General features: G+C 41.2%; 1 pseudogene; it reads left to right on the top strand.

The window, feature by feature from the left end:
• Positions 1-833: 833 nt before the first annotated feature.
• On the top strand, positions 834-1,557 carry LOC103072946 (protein ripply3 pseudogene; annotated as a pseudogene).
• The last annotated feature ends 11,416 nt before the right edge of the window (positions 1,558-12,973 follow it).

The raw sequence follows: 12,973 nt of genomic DNA, 5'->3' as shown, positions 1-12,973 counted from the left end.
GCCTGCTGATGCAAGGGACACGGGTTCATGCCCCGGTCCGGGAAGATCCCACATGCCGCGGAGCGGCTGGGCCCGTGAGCCATGGCCACCTGAGCCTGCGCGTCTGGAGCCTGTGCTCCGCAACGGGAGAGACCACAACAGTGAGAGGCCCGCGTACCGCAAAAAAAAAACACAAAAAAACAAAAAGGAATACCACCATTTCAAATTGCCATGAATTCTCATCAATTTCTTTCTTTCTCAAGGTTCAAATCTTCACATCTATCTGGTAACGATGATTGGAAAACAAGTGTAGTTTAAGAAACGTTACTCAAATGGGATGAGTACGTTCTATCTCCTGTCCCCTTGGGGTGAGCTATAGAAATCTCACTATCAATGCAAAACAAAACAAAACAAATCAATGTTTTGCACTGATTAAGGAAGCAATGACAGCTTCCACTGAATTCTACACTCCTGGAGCACAGATTTTCCAAGGCTGTTCTCTCATCTCCTCCACCCCTTTTTATTTCCATAAAGCTAGCATTCATTAATTTCTGATTTTTTTCAACAGTGTTATTTGTGTGTGCGTGTGTACTAAATGCGTAAATGAGTTGTCAAGAAAGTAAGGAATATGCAGAGGAAGCAAAACAAAAACAAAAACAGGAACCCAGAGAAGTAAGCTTGCTTTTGCTCGGAGAACATTAACAAAACCGTGAATTTGAGCTTTCAGCTTTTTATGACCTTGTGGGGTGTAGGGGATTAGAGATAAAGACCAGAGTCAGAGCGCCCTCGCCAGAGCAGTTAAAGGCGTGGCGGATAGCTGGCGCCGCTGGAGGGGCACGAGCGCCAACGGCACTATGAGACCCGAGCCGGTGGCCGGAGCCCGGGAGGCTCAGGGATGCGTCGGTCACTGCCACCGGGATGGTCCCCGGGTACCACCGCCGCTGCTCCGGCCCAAGAGCCAAACACCATTGAGACCTTGGATCCTGACCCCTCTACCCACCCCCACCCCCAGGATGCTGAGCCCACCAGAACTGGAGGTGAGCTTGAGCTTGGGAGTGACCAACAAACGTTTGGATCGAAGGGGGCCTTTGGGTTTCAGCATCCTGTTAAGACTTTTTACCCATTTTTAAGCGTCAAGAGTATCTGCAGAGTTCATGCGAGAAGGTGCTGGCTAGTTTCCCTGTGCAAGCCACCATTCACTTCTGCAGCAGTGAGTCAGATTCAGATGAGGAGCAAGAGGAAGAAACCCTTCAGTGCCAGAAGGCTGGAGGCGGCCCAGGAGGAAAGGGCAGAGACAGGCTGACAAACCCAGGACGGCAACCCGGAGGCCATGGTGGCCTCGGTGGTAAGGGTCCGCTCCCCGGCCCTGACTCTCCAGAGGTGCTGCGTGCCCCTCATCCAAATAAGCCTGTCTCTCCTTCACCAGACCCACCTCACGTGTGCCCTGGGGGACAGCCCTTGGGGACAGCCGTGCCAGGACACTTTGCGTTTCCACTGGGTGTACAAGAACTTGACTGTCTCTGGCCAGCACCCCACTCTTGGCAAGGACTCAGCTTTTACTCGTCCTTCTCTTGGTGATTTTTTGAGCCTCATTTATACCTTTGAGAAAGGATTCTAGTACCAAGAAACGGTTTGAGTCCACATGGGTTGTTATCGGATAGGCCAACTTTCAAAGCTCGTTCAGCAATGTCACTGTGCCAATCAAACGACAAATTATTCCATGTCGATTAATAACCCACCCACACCCACGCCTCTCACTTAACCTGAGAATTCTTCTTTAGCTATTTCCACTTTTGTAAAAGTGATTTTAGATATTGTCCAAGGTTGATGTGGTTGTTTAGTGGCATTCTGAAAAAAAAATTATTTATGAAAAACACAAAACACTGAATAATTTTCATAAGAGTAACAAAAATAAAAAGATAAGGATTTGGGGGGGACCGTTCTGGATAAAAATGTATATGATTCTTGTCTAAGGTCTGTCTGTGTGAATAGAAGAGCTTTAACTCTTACTTTGGGACTGCTTTGGGCTTATTACTTGAATAGAATAACACTTTAAAAAATTTATTGGAGTATAGTTGATTTAAAATGTGTTGGTTTTTGCTGTACAGCGAAGTGAATCAGTTATACATATACACATAGGCTAACACTGTTTTCAATCAAAGTATCTAATGCGATACCATTTTCAGCTTTTTATATTTTGATGACCAAATGAGTGTATTTGTCCAGGTTTTTTTCTACTTAACTGTCTTACATGTGGTTGTCTTCCCAGTTTCTACGACATAAATATATTTTGAAAGACAAAAAAAAAAAAAAAAAAAAAAAACCAGAGTAAAAAAAAAAAAAAAAAAAAAAAAAAAAAGACCAGAGTCAATGAGGTGGGACATCTACTATAAGACACCCACTCTCTTATAAAATTAGGATTCCAAAAAGCTATGTGCCCAGTACAAAGGTAAACTGGAAATAAACATACTCCTCCTCATACACCAAGGGATTCTAAAGAAAATCGCCTGTCTCAAAACTTGGTGTTGGATGGTGGGGCAAAAATCTCCCCTGAAAATTAAGTTTAAAGTGGTCTTTTGTTGGTAGTGACCCCATGCAGGTTTTAGTGGGTCAATTGGTTATCCATATGGAAAGAAATAAGCTTGGATCCTGTGGCCAATCATAAACAGTCTCAAATTCTTTGAAACTCCTTTCATCAAGAGGTGGGGTCTATTTCTCCTTCCGTTGAAAATGAGTGGCCTGTATGACTTTTCTGAATAATAGAATATAATAGAACAAAAGAAGATGTGCCACTTTCTAGGCTTGGCCTTTAAAAAATGGCAGTCTCCACTTTCTGTCTCTTGGAACACTTGCCCTGGGGGAAGCTAGCCTACACGTAAGAAGTTTGACTACTCTGAGACTGTCATTCTGTGAAGAAGCCCAAGCCAGCCATCTAGAGAGGGCACATGGATATAACATCCATAATGTGGGATGATCCAACCCAAACTGTGTGGGCCAAAGTATTTTGAAAAGGAATTTGTGATGCTGATCTACTCCTTAATTTAAGAGTGCTTTCTCATTCTGCAATGCAGCCATCCAGCCATAATATTCAAGCATGAGGAATAGAGCATCCCCCAATGGGAAAAGCTGTAAGTTGGGTTTATGATTAGTGCATGGGTATCAGAGCCTTAGACAGGCATACACAGATGGAAGATTAAGTGTATATTCTGAAAAATGGAATAATATTAAATTGGGATTTATTTAGACCTAGAAGTTCCCATTGTGGGTCTGTCTACTGATTGCATTTCCAGACTGAACTCACAGCATACACTCCTTCACCTTTTCCAGCCTAACTTGCATTCTCAACCTCAGGCCCACACTGTTTCATCAGAGTACACTTTTATTTACCATTAGTTCCTAACAGATTGCTGGGGAACAGAAACAGAAGCACCAAGCAGGCACTAATCTCAACAGTCAATGACAGATTGAGCAGGAAGGCATAAAGAACCCAAAGAATGATTTCTGAATTGCAAATTTTCCATGAAAGCTGAAGAAATGACTGGCTTCCTCTGATATATTTGCATTGCCAGAAATGATAAATGAAGCACAGGTTCCATTATTCATAGTTTTAAGTGAAATTTGTTTACATTACTGCTTAGTATTTATTTAATCCCCTTTAAGAAGTGCTAATTTAATAGCCCTCAGAATCCATCAATAAAAAAGGAGGTCACTGTTACCTAACCCATCTCAAAAGTGGAGAAAGTTAGACTCCTATAGCCAGACTTCCCCATTATTACACGGTGATAATGTGACCTTGGGGGATAGGTGGCGATGTCACCCTATATGTCTGTGATTGAGCTTCCCCATTTACCTAAGATAAACTTTTATATTTTTTGTCCCAAACTTTCCTCACCTCAACATGATATAAGCTGTCAGGCAAATGTGAATTCATGTCCACATCTCATTGTGGGTCCACGAGCATTCCAAAAATACATGGCCCTAGACAGAAAAGAAGACTTCTTTTAAATGATATTTTCTATGCTCTGATTAGTAATAAATAAAACCTAAGAGTAATGTCCAGATGTCAGGTTTCTAGACAGGAAAGAGTTGGGATGGTGATAGGAGGGAGGGTGAAAAACACCATGGAATGAGGAGCTCTAAGCAAGACACAGCCTGGTGGCAGCAGGTGCCTTAGACAGTACTCTGAGCTGAGGTTTAACCACCTTTCTTTTCCCAGTTGCAACATACAGGATAGAGACTGTTGCTGCCTAGTCACCTCCCTTTGAATATGCCCAGAGTTATATGCAATACCGTTTTCTGTGTGTAACCCTGCCCATTTAGCTGCTACTCAAGACAGCATGAATGGAATGTAAATAAATGAAAGTGATGTCATTAGAAGGATCACTTTGATTTCACTCTCTTTGAAATAATTAAATCATACCCAAACATCAGTAGTTTAAATACGATTTTTATCAAATCCCTTGCGACACACCAAACAACTCACAGACATACACACCAGCTAGTGAAGCTTCCAGTTCCCCTTTCTCCTCTGACAAATTGTACCTCTTAATTTGTATGGCTAGAGTCTGATCAAGGACTGATCTCTTTCTTTGAATTCCTCACATGCACCTAGGGGTGCTCCTGTGGGTAATGTACCGATAAATACTTTTCAAGGGTTAGAGATTGGCCGATAGTTTATACAGTGTTCTTAGATTAAGATGTTGAGGAGGAATAAACACTGCTTTTTGAAAGGTGTGCCATTCAGTAAAAGACCACAAACAACATGCTTAGGTGACTGACTCTAGACAGACTTTCATTCATCTTGTTATTTTGTTCTATTCAACGGATGCTGTGTGGAGATTTTCTGTTGGGCAATCGTGATCTATGAACATGTCTTCAAAATTATTGAAATGCCGTGAGTCTGGGAATTTCTTACATGTATACAATATGTTGTGGCATATGAAGACTCTAGGTGGCAGGCAATTTGGATAGTGGCCATGCTCACTAATCAGAGGACAGACTTCACATGTGCTTAGTTTGGAAGGTACTATTGATCCCACAGTGACCTTTTCAGTTACACTCACACACAGTTCATAATGGGTTTTCAAGTAGTATCAATGTATAAAAAGGTTAACTGAGGTCTAAACACTGTGCAATGGCCAATGGCTGATGACTGGGAGATTCATTGGTTAAGCTTGTTGCAACTAGCCACCAATGGGACTGTCTGTCCCCTTTAAAGTTCTTCAGTTCTGTTACCTTTCCATGTCAATTCAGTAAATATTATCACTAATCCTAATGACAGCTATAATAATGATATTTTCCAGGCACTATGCTAAGCCCTTACTCTTGAGGTAGGGACTGGAGTTCCCATTTTATAAGTGAGGAGACTGACTAATAGAATGCTTAAGGTAGAAGGAGAAAAACTGGAGTCTGAACTCTGTTGTCTTATGCTCTTAATTAAATGAAACACTGCTTCCCTAGTGAGCATATTTGCTAAGCCAAGGGACTAAGTCTTGGGACTTAATTAAAAATAAAACAACTAGCTGGATTACATGATCTACTTTACCAAAAAGCCATAGATATTAAATGTATGATAAATGATATTTTGTTGGTTTTGGTCATATTAAACATATCTAATTACTCAGATTTGTGACTGAGCTGGTTAGATCTACAAAAACAAAAACTTTCAGTGCCATTCTAATCATTTGAGATCATTGGCTGTGACTTCATGTAATTGGACTAGAATCAAAGTCTGAATGTCTGACCAGTGCCTTCACTGAACTCGTTCAAAGCTTATAAATATTTCAGGTAGTTTTCAATTATCCTGAATGTTTTCTGCACACAGAAGGGCTAGTTGGCCCATTTGCAGAAATAGTTACTGATCTATAAATGGGTTAGGTTCAGCCTATGGATAGCTAAATATATCTTCATGCATACAGGGAAACCTCAGTGATACAGACCAAATACAGGGAGGGTTATTCTCAATTTGTGAAATGTCTAAGTTACATATTTAAAAGATTAGATGTAGTTTTATTATTTGCAATAACAAACTAACTGGTAACCAAATGTTTCCAAATGAGGTCATGTTATTAAGAGTTTTAATGACAAGATAAGACTCATTTGAAATAAGTAGCACTCATTTGCATGCACATAATTAATGTGTCAAAGCCCTTAAAAAGAGATCAATCCCTCCTAGGTGAAACACGCCCTTTTGCAATCTTCTTTACACTGTTATGTTGCTGAACTAACTATTCGTTCAGAGATAGTGCAATAGTATTTTGAACAGGAAGTGGGTAGAAATTTAATCACAAATTCTGAATTACTGGGGCCCAAAATAATGATACTTTTCTGTATAGTCGTTTCTTGATTATCCACATCAATGAATGTGACACTGATAATTTTGAAATCATTTCTATTTTACCTTGTATATCATTTCAGGGAAAGTTACTTTCTCAATTATATTTTGCTTAGGCTTCTGTTAAACTTAAATTTGCATTCCGTCAGCCAACGTAAATGGGCAGTCACAGAGACGGTCGAGAAGCATGCAATAGTTGTGCAAAGCCTGTCTGGGATGAATCATTAAGCATGGTTAATCCACAAGTTGAGAATCATCCTTATTAGAGATTTCTTCATTTTTGAAAATGTGTGCAACAAACCTCCCCAAACAAATAAGAATTCTTAGTTCCTAAGAAAGGATTTCTAAGAAAAGGACTATGTTTCACCCCAGGAGAACCTAGTGACCCCAGAACTGGGTCTTGGACACTGGGCATATGGTTTAGGCACATCCTGAGACTTCTGGAACATCTGGCGTGGTAGGTGTGATAAGTAGGAAGGTAGGTAGGTAGGTGCCTTCTGGAGTATCCAAAATCACATGTGAGTTACCTTTATTCAAAACGATTAATAGTTCCACTGGTGTGCTTTAATGAGAGTGGCAAATGCACTGCCCCCACGCCCTCATCACACTCCTAGTTTATCAGAGTAAAAATGAGACAGAGCTGATGGCCAGACTGTGCCATATACCATGATCAAGTGAAACAAAATGCTTTGAAATCACTTGGGGGAGAAATACTGATGTTACAGATGCCCCTTCCCCTTCTTTTGGATTTTTCTGGATGCTTTTCCATTTTGTTTAGGAGGCTGTAAACATTTTAGATTGGTCGAGATGAGGGGAAATGGAGAGTTGTTGATCCACAATGGCCGGGGGAAAATCAAAAAGCTTGATTTAGTTTTTCTGTCCCCATCTGCAACATACACAGCACTTGGGACAGAGACAGCTGGTTGACCTTCAATATCTATTCTCTCCATTTATAAGAGAATTTTGACTTTTAGCAGGACACATGCTTAATACTATATTCCCCAGCCTCCCTTGTACCTCAGTATGGTCACGTGGCTAAGTCCTGACCATTGGTGTGTAAATGAAAATTTCATGTGTGGCTTCTGAAGAGTGTCCTTAAGGGAAAATGGTGCACTATCCTTTGCCCTCTTTTTCCCTTCTGCTGTCTGGAAAAGTTACACAATAGCCAGAGTTTAAGCAATCACCTTGGGTTACAAGCATGAGAGACAGACTAGAGATGATGGAGCTAAAAGCTGGGAGAAGACCATGTCCTGGTAACTTCATGGAACTGCCAACCGTGCCCTGGATTGTCAAACTTTAGATTTCTCAAATAAGAGGATTAAATCTTGTGTGTTTAAACTACTGTTAATTTGGGTTGTCTGTCACTCACAGCTGTACCTAATCCTAACTGATACAGCATTTAATCAAGTTCTTTTCTTATAGAAGGAAATGTATTGCATGGGCAAAGGGCAGAGAAAGCCCTTTGGAAGGGGATTATTTGTTGGCAATTTTCTGTTCACCAGGTCAAAGCAGCCCTGTGTCCAAGAACCATCTGGGCCGTGGAAATCATTGTGCCCTTAGCTTCTGGGTGTCAGTCAGCAGCTTCACACTGACAATATTTTGTCTCTGTGTTTATCTGTTGGTTTGTAACAATAGATGCCACTATTAATCCTTTCCTACCTATATGCTAACTGCCGGAATGCTAACTTAATACAAATCTGCTAATTCTCTCATGATTGCAGTCAGGATGGGATAAGGGAGGAAGAGTGGATTCTCGGCAACATACTCTGACTATGCCAACGACCCCATGATTGCGTTTCAGCAGCACACACAGGAAATGGCATGTAAGGGAACAGCTGATCTACTCTGTGTGCAAACTGCTAAACTCCCCTCCTCACGTCACCATTCTGGAAATGTTGAATTCCAAGTTCAGACTGTACACTATGGGTTAATGGGGTTGACAATTGACTGTGCTTAAATGGTATTAAGGTAATGCATTTAAACATCAAAAGTTTACAACCCAAAATTGATCACCTTGGCCAATTTACACAAGAAGGATCAATATCATCAGCTCCCCCTCTCTAAATGTTAACAAATGCTTTAACACAACACTTCTGACCGTGGAATGCAGATTAAAATTAGATACGGAATTAAGTTCCTTCTACACAGTAGAAGAGTCAATTTGAAAATCCTGATAATCAGCCAGAGCTGCCCACAAGGCTTGGCTTTATAACATTTAACAGGAAAGGAAACTTGCTCCCCACACACCTAATGATTTTTTTCTTTTAATTCAGCCATAGGAAAGACAGGGACAATAATAGGGTTAGGGATTTTTCCGTAACTGTCACCATTCAGTCTAAGGAAGGAATAACTCTGAGTTGTGCATGGTGAATCCCTGCTTCCATCTCCCGAGAAATGCCTGCAAAGGAGAGCAGGAAGGTCCCCAAGCCCACTCCCCATTCATACAGCTAAGAGCGAGTCGGACCAGCCCTACCGAGAAAGGTCCCCTTTTACATGCTGTAGGGGTTCACAGCAGGCCTCCCCAAGATGTGCCACTTTGGCACATGGATTCTTTTGTGCTAAAGACAATAGAGACCTTGTGGGCTCAAGAGAAACTTCTAGAAGAATTTAAATTGGAGAAAAAGAGTTATTACCAGAGATAAAGTTTATTTAAGTGGCCCCATCTATACAGCAGGGCAAACATCTAATTACTAAACATCTACTCTTCTGCTTATCGTCCTGTAAATAACCCTCCTGTTCTTGGAAGCCCCAGACCCCTATCCCATTCCTCAGCTCAGGATGGCCTGTATACCTCATTTTCCCTTTATGTCTTTGACCCTCTCATGTATGTGGGGTTCCTGTACATATGAAAATTAATTTGATTTTCTCCTGTTAATCTGTCTCATGTCAATTGAATTCTTAACTACCCAGAAGAACCTAGAAGGGGAGAGGAAAATTTTCTTCCTCCCTGACAATACACACCGCAAAGATTACAATCATCCTCAGTAGCAGGGCTGCCTGTCAAGTAGGTGTGACCCAAGCTTAAGAGCAACTTCTGATGGAAGGACACCTTATATCCAAGAGCTTTCACATATGGCGTAACTACTAAGTGGAGGCAGAACAGACTTGTGTAAAACTCTCTCTACCCCTTCTTCCCCTTGTGGTACGTCCACCAGGAGCCAGTACCTTGCTGATCCCTCATTCTCTCCCCATTCCAGTCATGCTTTCTGTGAACTGTGATGTTAGATAGCTGGATACAAATTAACTCACATTCATTACATTCACATCTTAATGTATTGTCTTTTCTAGAAACAGTCACAATTTAGGCCAAAGCATAAAACCAAAGAATCTTTGATGGTGACATTTCAGGTCGGTGATTCTCAAGCTTAGCCAGCTTAACAATCACCAGGGAAGCTTTCTATCATTACAGATTCCTAAGTCCCATCAACAGAGAATCTGATTCAATGGACCTACTTGGGGGGACCACAGCCTTCTACTTTCTAAATGAACCCTCATGTGATTTCAATGCAGCTGATCCACAGACCACTTTGGTCTAGGTGGTTGCTTACACCTTTGGTCCATTCTGCAAAATATTAATACTTTAAAGAAAATTCTTAAGAGGAAGACTCTTTGTAGGTTTTTTCAAAATAAGCTTATTTTATTTAGAACCAGTTCTGGTCCATCTGTTTGGCATTTCTTGCTGTAAATAGTTATGAGGTTGGCTATAATAACGTTTGTACTGTTGGGCAGGTAGAAATCATCCAGGGATATTTGGGGCCCAAAACGCAACAACTATCCCCTGTCATAGTCAGAAAGAAACTGAGGAAAGTTATTGACCCTAGCTCCCTCTTCCTCTCCCCATGCCTTTCTGCTGGGGAGAGTAAGAAAGAGCAAAAACTTATAAATGAGTCAGAAGGGTCCAAAGGCAGATTGTTGCTGGGGATACTGATAGTGATGAATGACAATTACTTTCTGGAATACGAAAGTCAAAGATAAAAAGGATTCTATCCTTCTGCAATCCCTGCACCAACACCTGTCTATATTTACCCTCCTTCACAAGCCTTCTTTTGGCTGTGGCCTTTGTTTCTTTTCAGCTTCTCTTTTCAACGACCACCACCACCATATATAACTAGGGCCTCTACATGTACATATTCCACTTAATCATAAAATGAACCCTGATAAAGTTAATTTGTGTATCGGGACCCACAAAATGGAGGCCACCCCAGTTGCCCGGCCCATGTCACAAATCTAAACCTAGGTCAGCCTGTACTTACAGGAAACCCCTCACTGTCAAGGAAACTTAACACCAATCACAATCCTTCAACTCACCTTTAGCTGGATTACCTTACCCTAGAAAATAGGACCCGTCAGCCTTGTAAGGAAATCTTCTACCTCCTAGCCAATCATACCCTGTTTCTGGGAGGCCTCTTCTAATGCTCTAGAAAACTCACTCTTGCCCCACATTCCTTGGGAAGAGTGTTCCTCTGCTCATAAGGCACCATATTCCCCAAATCCATGGATTCTTTACCCTTGAATTAAAGGACATCAAACTAAAATGTTTTCATTTTATCATTTGATAACCTGAGTGAGATGGGTACTATTTTATATCCTTTTTCCAAATGGGAATAATGACAAAAGAAAGGCAAGAAAATTGAGCCAAATACACACCCCACTAAAATATGAACTCTACGAGGGCAGAAATTTTAGTTTGTATCTTTCACAACTGAATTTGGAGCATCTAGAACAATGTTTGTAATATAACAGTCACTCAATAAATATTATACCTACCTGTATTTTTGTCTAAGGTCAATTATTTATTTTAAAACAAGAACCACAAATACACTCAGACTAGGTTAGGCAAAAGGAATTTAGGTTAAGAAATATAGGAAGTCCCACAGGCCCCCAATGACAGGAAATACAGCCAGATCACATGGGTCTTAGAAAGTGCTGAGACAGATGGTCTGTTTCTGTCTGCCTCTTTGCAGCCTTGGGGGTCTCTCATATGTGCTGCCTGTCTGCTCCCAATTTCCTTTCTGTAGACGGAAGCTTCATTGCAAAGTTTACAGCCCCTTTTCCCTCTTCTCATAAGCTTGCGCATTAGTTTGGTTGGCCATAATAATAACTCTGGATTCAACTCATAGATACCAGGTAAAACAGTTTCTCTTGCCAGTTTTCATGGGCAGTTGGGCCAGGTTTCCAGCCTGGGCCATATTAGCTGTGATCAAAAGATAGAGCCGTGTGAGCTACCCCTTCCGACCAGTGTCTGGATCAGATTCCCTAAAGAAGTTTTATAAGCAAGGAGGATATGACTGACATCTCTAGACTAGGTGGGGAGCCAGAGATGCAGAGTGGCATTAGAGGAGCTGTGCTATATGCCAGAGGTGTCTAGGACAGAGGTCAGCCCACTTTTTCTGTAAAGTGCCAGATGGTAAATATTTTAGTCTTTGAGGGCCAGACAGCCTGTTCTGGCAACTATTTAACTCTATGATTATAGTGAAAAAGAAGCCATAGAAAGTAACTAAAAGAACGGGTGTGGTGGTGTTCCAATATAATATAAAATACAAAAATAAGCAGCAAGCTGGCCTTGGCCTGAGGGCTGTAGCTTGAAGACCCTTCTTCTTGGACAAAGTTCTCACTAGGAAATATGTCAATTGTCCATATTCCCATAAACCTGGCTTCTGTTTCTCTGGACCAATGACATCTTGCTTTTAACTGATTTTTTTTTTAAGCAATCAATGATTTGCAATGGCCTAGTTGTTAAGATGCAGAACCTCCTGTTAAGAAGCAAGTGCTTTGCTCTACTACAAGAAGGGTGCTTTACGTACCAAGTCATACTCATATGAGTGGCTTAAATGACAGTGAGTGATTGTGCTAGGATGGTGTAATTACCTAAGCTTAAAGGGCCATTTTCATAGAAACAACCCTAGACCAGCATCTTAACTGGGAAAGATTTTAGTGGGTGCTGTGTTCTCTCTTTTTACAAGATACCTTTTCCAAAGCTTCTTAATATAGTATGAGAAAGAAACTATGGGTCCAAAAAATGAGGGGAACTTGAACCAATGTGTGCCACCATCAACTGCATGGGTTGTTTGTCAAGCAGAAAGGCAGAGAGTTTTAAATGTAGTTTTATTTTAAAGAGTCTGTGTTTGTCGATGCAGTCCATGTGGCTTGGGTTAAGCTTGTAATAACTTCACAAGTGCTGTGAAGAAGCCCCAATTTCTCTCTGAAAGTGGTTTTGTCATACTGTAATATAAAAGGATAAGGGAGTAATCTGACCGTGTGTGGCTGGGTGGATGCTGTTGCCTGCAGTTTATTATATTTAGGTAATGCTTAACTGCACACTTGATAGACATTACTTTTATGTTGTGGCTCCCGGACTGTTTTATGCTCCCTGGTCATTATGCTAAGAAATGAGGCTCACTTACATTTCTGAGTTAAAGTCCCCTGCTCTTACCGTATGTCCTAATAAAAGATTCTGACAATGTTAACTATAAAGCTAAGCTCCCTCTTTCTCAACTAAAAAGAGAATGCGTCTACTCTGAACAGGCTTTGGGGCCCTGAAAATGGATGGATTTGCTAATAAGATAGCCAGGTTCCAGTCGAGTCAACACATTAATTAAGAGCTGTTAAACAGAGCTGTCTTCAAAGTGTGGGACAATCATCCAGCCACTGGCGGGGGGG

Source organism: Lipotes vexillifer, unplaced genomic scaffold (assembly GCF_000442215.2).
Source record: "Lipotes vexillifer unplaced genomic scaffold, Lipotes_vexillifer_v1.1 scaffold82, whole genome shotgun sequence".
NCBI lineage: Eukaryota > Metazoa > Chordata > Mammalia > Artiodactyla > Lipotidae > Lipotes > Lipotes vexillifer.
The sequence above is the reverse complement of the archived record's forward strand: the minus strand, read 5'-3'. Positions and strand labels throughout refer to the sequence as shown.